A 6,929-nucleotide genomic window follows, 5' to 3' on the forward strand; every position below is an offset into this window, starting at 1 on the left:
TTTGTGAAGAAAAAAACTACTTTAGAATATACAACAAATTGTAAAGAAGGAAACTGAGACAGCACTGTTGATAGTTAACATTTTTCACAATTTTTGCACAGGTGTATATATATGCGTAAAATATATACATATATATATGCATGTGTGTGGACACATAAAACTGGAAAATACATACATTCATCCTATGATATTACATCTATATCATTTAATTAATCTATACTTTTCACAACACGATCCTATCAGATGCAGGTTTGCATTATGCATTTCTAATGTGGCATCAAGTTGTGAACGTTCTCTGCATCAGTAAGCAGGTTTCCCCAGCATGGTATCTAACAAAGATAGATTCACTCAACACGTACTTCATCCCATATAAGCAGTTCCCAGTTGTTGGGCATGTATGGGTTGTTCCATTTCTCTGTCCCTGGCAATGTTGAGATGGGGCATATCTGATGATTGCATGCTGCCAAATTAAGGAAGTGGAGGAGTTGGAATCCTTACCGATCTGGTCTTGTCCTCCAGGTTTGAGGTGGATAGTCATATAGGCTGATTTGCCCTGGTGGATTTACCCTGGTGGGCTTCCCTGGTAGCTCAGCTGGTAAAGAATCCACCTGCAATGTGGGAGACCTGGGTTTGATCCCTAGGTTGGGAAGATCCCCTGGAGAAGGGAATGACTACCCAACTCCAGTATTCTGGCCTGGAGAATTCCATGGACTGCATAGTCTATGGGGCCACCAAGAGTTGGACGTGACTGAGTGACTTTCACAGTAATGTCTGATCAGGGTACGGATGAGGAAAGCACAGGAGCGGATACTACCTACTACTGTCACCATGATGAGAAATACCAGCAAGGATCCTGAGATGGCGAAAACTTTGCCCGGGCACCTGGAGCTGGACTTCCTGATACCTGTATCTGCCCATCTGGTCCCAGGTCAGATTCAGGAGGGTAATTTTTTCTCTGAGGAGTTCAGAAAGGAGCCATTGTGGATCCATTTGGATTCTGATCTGGAATAGGAGCTATACTCCATCTCCACTGGAACCAATCTCAGCAGTCAGTTCGCCATTTAGGTTACTAGGCTTACTCCTGATCAGCACACTGGAGGGCCCATAGGTAATTGTCCGAAAGATGACTTCATTTCTCTCAATACTGTGTGGGAGGATTTCCATCCCACACTGAAGTGGTGTGTTGCAGATGCTGACCCTTTGGACGATGAGCGTCTTGCTGTCTGGGTCATAGTTGGATACCTGTGAGTAACTCACATACCATTTGTCGTCAGTGGCACTGGAGTGGCAGATGGCAGCCACGGAATCCATGTTCTCTGCCGTGGAGCTGGTATTGACTGAGATCCCTGGGATTTCCAACTCTCGAATCTCAGGCCAGCCAGTTGCTCTCTAGGTCCTGTTGATGGCTTCTACCCACACAGTGTAGCTCCTGTGTCACTTAATTAAGACTCCCTGATCAGCAGGTCATCTGTCATGGCACACTTTCCCAGCCCTTGAACATGGGCCCATGCCACAGGACCAGTTTCCCTCAGAGGCTGCACCTGGGCCTGGAAAGGTCCATGAGTTGTACGGGTCCTCCTGGTGGAGGGGTCTCTCCAGGGACCAGGCAGCCTCTTGCGTGCTCTCACAGACCTGCATCAAAATAACTTTTAATCAAGTATAAGATAAAAAATTCTGAAGGTTAATTGGTTTACTTCTTTAGCATTACATAAAATAAGGGTGTGCCTCACACTTGATATCTTAGATTTAAGAAGATCAATATTTCATTTGGGAAGACACTTTTATTGGCCTTTTGGTTATAAACAGTTTGGCATTCCATCCCTTCAGGACCCCACCCCCGAAATGGAAGGCATGGCACAGTAAAAACATAGGAACTTTCCATTCTTCAGCATAACACTCAGGCAGCTAAAGGATTAGGGCTCCTGATAGAGAAAGATGATGACACAGAGAAAGGGCTTAGTCGTCAAAGGCTTAGTGTCAGTGAAGAAATAAGCAAGTGCAAGTTTTAAAGCTGAAACAGTCTACAGCAGTAGCAACAGCATAATCACACTACCTTTAAGCACCTAAAACCAGTCAGGCACCAAGTGCTTTACATAAACTCATTTAATCCTCTAACAATTGTATGGTCAGTTCACTTCAGTCCCTCAGTTGTGTCCGACTCTTTGCGACCCCATGAATCGCTGCACACCAGGCCTCCCTGTCCATCACCAACTCCTGGAGTTCACCCAAACCCATGTCCATTGTGGCGGTGATGCCATCCAACCATCTCATCCTCTGTCATCCCCTTCTCCTCCAGCCCTCAATCTTTCCCAGCATCAGGGTGTTTTCAAATGAGTCAGCTCTCCGCATCAGGTGGCCAAAGTATTGGAGCTTCAGCTTCAACATCAGTCCCTCCAATGAACACCCAGGACTGATTCCTTTAGGATGGACTGGTTGGATCTCCTTGCAGTCCAAGGGACTCTCAAGAGTCTTCTCCAACACCACAGTTCAAAAGCATCAATTCTTCGATGCTCAGCTTTCTTCACAGTCCAACTCTCACATCCATACATGACTACTGGAAAAACCATAGCCTTGACTAGACAGACCTTTGTTGGTAAAGTAATGTCTCTGCTTTTCAATATTCTGTCTCAGTTGGTCATAACTTTCCTTCCAAGGAGCAAGCGTCTTTTAATTTCATGGCTGTAATCATCATCTGCAGTGATTTTGGAGCCCCCAAAAAATAATGTCAGCCACTGTTTTCACTGTTTCCCCATCTATCTGCCATGAAGTCATGGGACCGGATGCCATGATCTTAGTTTTCTGAATGTTGAGCTTTAAGCCAACTTTTTCACTCTCCTCTTTCACTTGCATCAAGAGGCTCTTTAGTTCTTCTTCACTTTCTGTCATAAGGGTGGTGTCATCTGCATATCTGAGGTTATTGATATTTCTCCCGGCAATCTTGATTCCAGCTTGTGCTTCCTCCAGCCCAGCATTTCTCATGATGTACTCTGCATATAAGTTAAATAAGCAGGGTGACAATATACAGCCTTGACGTACTCCTTCTCCTATTTGGAACCAGTCTGTTGTTCCATGTCCAGTTCTAACTGTTGCTTCTGGACCTGCATACAGGTTTCTCAAGGGGCAGGTCAGGTGGTCTGATATTCCCATCTTTTTCAGAATTTTCCAGTTTATTGTGATCCACACAGTCAAAGGCTTTGGCATAGTTAATAAAGCAGAAATAGATATTTTTCTGGAACTCTCTTGCTTTTTCAATGATCCAGCAGATGTTGGCAATTTTATCTCTGGTTCCTCTGCCTTTTCTCAAACCAGCTTGAACATCTGGAAGTTCATGGTTCACGTATTGCTGAAGCCTGGCTTGGAGAATTTTGAGCATTATTTTACTAGCGTGTGAGATGAGTACCATTGTGCAGTAGTTTGAGTATTCTTTGGCATTGCCTTTCTTTGGGATTGGAATAAAAACTGACCTTTTCCAGTCCTGTGTCCATTGCTGAGTTTTCCAAATGTGCTGGCATATTGAGTGTAGCAATTTCACAGCATCATCTTTTAGGATTTGAAATAGCTCAACTGGAATTTCATCACTTCCACCAGCTTTGTTTGTAGTGATGCTTTCTAAGGCCCACCTGACTTCATATTCCAGGATGTCCAGCTCTAGGTGAGTGTGAGTGATCACATCTTCGTGATTATCTTGGTCGTGAAGATCTTTTTTATGAATTAGGTACAATTTTTATGTCCACCTCAGAAGTTCGGAAAGGCTAAGTAACTTGTTCACGTTCACATGACTAATAAGAACAACCTTGGGCAAGTCAGTTGTCTAGTCAGTTCCTTGCAGTAGTGATGTCTAGAAAATTTACAGACCAAGTTATATATGGAGGGCATATTACAGCCAAGTGAAGGGTCTATCAGGTGAACACTCACTGTCAACTACAAAAAATGCGGAGTTGAGTTAGGGACAAACCAAGAGATTATGTCCCCAGGAGAAGATTTAGAGAAGACTCTGAAAAGTGCAGGGGCTTCCCTGGTGGCTCAGCAGTAAAGAATCCACCTGCAATGCAGGAGATGCAGTTTCAATCTCTGGGTCAGGAAGATCCCCTGGAGAAGGAAATGGTGACCCACTTCCAGTATTTTTGCCAGGGAAATCCCATGGCAGAGGAGTTGGTGGGCTACAGCTCATGGGATTCCAAGAGTCAGACACAACTTAGCAACTAAACCACCACCATCACCAGAAACATGTGGATTACATAAAGAGTACAGTCAATTGATAGAGATAATGCCCAAACATAAGTTGCTGATGGACAGGGAGGCCTGGCATGCTGCGGTTCATGGGGTCACAAAGAGCTGGACACGACTGAACTGAAAATGCCCAAACTGGATTATCACTAGGATGGAAGGCTGAATAAAAGTGAAGATATAATCAAGGACATTACCATCCATCTAAGGATATGATCAATTTTTCCCATTGGGATTCAAGTCTGTTCCAATCATCATACTGTTGTCTTAGAGAGATGAGAAAGGAAGAAAAAAGTCAATCCTCAACTACCTCCTATATCCCTGGGGCTTTAATATCAGTGCCTGAAATCTGTAGTCAAAAATTGAGTCCCTCATTTTATGAAGTTCCACCATTCTAAACATTACTGACTTGTCAAAGAAGTCAGCAAGGTACAGTGCCAAAGACCTAATAGAAGATAATCCTAGTTACAACCCAAGCTTTCCTTGACCACCCCAGTAAGGACAGGGGTTGGGATATTTATACATTAGATGTTCTTTTCTCTGCTTAAAAAGGAATATATCAATACCAGATATAATGAAAGCAGAATGGTAAAAAGATCAATTCCATGACTCTAAAAGCCTGTTTTTGCTCCTCTATTCTAACTTCTTTCATGTAATAATTACTAGGGTTAGTTTTGAACACCTTCCAGGTACTATGCTACATCCCTTGCTTCCCCAAATAAATTCCACTTATGGACAGCAATTTTACCCCATGCCTGAGAGTTCCAACCTGCCCTCATGATTGCCTGTCCTGTGGATTTCAGACTTGTCTAGCCAGCCCCCTCAATCATGTAAGCCAATTATTTCCAATAAATCTCTTAATATACATATACTTCTGTTTCTGCTTCTCTAGTTGAACCCAGACTGATATAGATTTTGATACCAGAAGTGATTCTAGAGAAACAGAATCTTAAGGATGAGTTTTTGAAATTGATTCTAGATTTTCTGGAATTCATTCTCTAATCTTATTGATGGCACTAATGAATCTATCTTCAGTAGTAAAAAGGACACTAGTAGTTCATGACATGATGTGGCAAGAGATATGCAAAATATCATCATTCAAATACCTACAGAAAATGAGATTCTATGTGACTGTGTATTTGCTACATAAGAATATTTTACGCGTACTATGGAATGTGATGCATTAATCACAACTCACATTTATATAAAACCCCACGTTAAAGACCTCTTACCCTCCTGGCCCCACGTGATTAGAAAGACTAGCAAAAACACCTGCAAGCTGTGTGGCCCAGTGGTGCTCAGGCCAATAGAAGGGCAGGCAGAGCAGGTCAGTTTGAGTTAAGACAATAAAGAGCTTTACCAGCTTTACCAGAGCTGCTTCTGCCACTGTGCCTGGATAGGGAAACATTCGTAGCCCTGCTCACAGCTGAATACAGTCTCAAACATGCCTGATCTGGGAATCTGAACAGATGGGAAGCTTCATAGCCTATCCAATAGCCCTGCTTACAGTAGCACTTGAACAGAGGCACAGCCTGTAGATTTCTTCATCTGCAGAGCAAAACCAGTGGCGTCATCTGACCAGAGAATTCAGTGCGGCCTCTCACCTAATTCAGGTTCCCAAACAACAAGCCACACAGGCCTGGGTCCCATCCTACAGAGAAGCTAATTCATAGCCCTGTCTACCACTGAGTATAGTACCCAGTCCTGACCATCTAGTAAGCCTGATCAGAGAATCCAGGCAACTACAGAGCCCCTCCCATAGGCTAGCTTTAGGGTAGGGAATCAAGCCAGCACTTTTACCCAACTGTTCTTATCCAGTGGCACATCCCCCCATTCCCAACCTCAGAACTCAAACAGTTATCTCTCAGAAAATGAGATCATAATAATAGGCTCCACTTGCCCAAGGACACTATCAGCAGACATGCCCAGAAACCTAAACTGAGTTGACTGGGGAAAATCTGTCTCTTCGAAAGCAAACTGATAAGACTGTAAGAGAAATCCAAGTACTCAACTGTGCAGACACAAACATAAGGAATCAAGGGTCATGAAAAACTAAATATGACACCATCAGAAGAAACAACGCCAAAAATAACTGATGTAAAGAGAGATCTACAAACTGTCAAAGAATTCAGAATAATCCTCTTAAAATTCAGTAAACTACTAAAAAACACAGGCAAATACCTAAAAGACATTAGGAAAACAATGCATAAATAAAAAAGTTTGACAAAGCAACAAAAACTACCAAAGTGAATAATCACACAGAAATCCCAGAGTAGAAGACTACAATAATAGAATTGAAGAGTTCATTAGAGAGTTTCAAAAGCAGACTCAACCATGCAAGAAAGAGAATCAGTGACCTGGAAGATAGGATCCTGGAAATTATCCAGTCAAAGAAAGACAAAGAATGAAATGGAGTGAAGAAAGTCTATAGACTTATGGTACACAATGAAAAAAAAAAAAGAAAACAAAAAAATTCACATTATGGGAATTCCAGAAGAGAAAGAGAAAAATGATAAGAAAGTATATTTAAAGCAAAACGACTGAAAATTTCTCAAACCTAGGGAGATACATGGATGTCCAGATCCATGAGGCTAAAAGACAGGTTGAACTTGAATAGGGCCACACCAAGACATATTATAATTAAAGTTGTCAAAAGTGAAAGATAAAGAAATAATTTTCAAAACAACAAATGAAAAGAGAGA

General features: G+C 42.3%; 1 pseudogene; it reads right to left on the reverse strand.

Annotated features, from left to right (window-relative positions):
• Positions 1-522: 522 nt before the first annotated feature.
• LOC147353139 (cell adhesion molecule CEACAM18-like) lies at positions 523-5,673 on the reverse strand (annotated as a pseudogene).
• Between the last annotated feature and the right edge of the window lie 1,256 nt (positions 5,674-6,929).

Source organism: Bos grunniens, chromosome 18 (assembly GCF_055505025.1).
Source record: "Bos grunniens cultivar Pamir isolate PY7600 chromosome 18, Bosgru_T2T1.0, whole genome shotgun sequence".
Taxonomy (NCBI): Eukaryota; Metazoa; Chordata; class Mammalia; order Artiodactyla; family Bovidae; genus Bos; species Bos grunniens.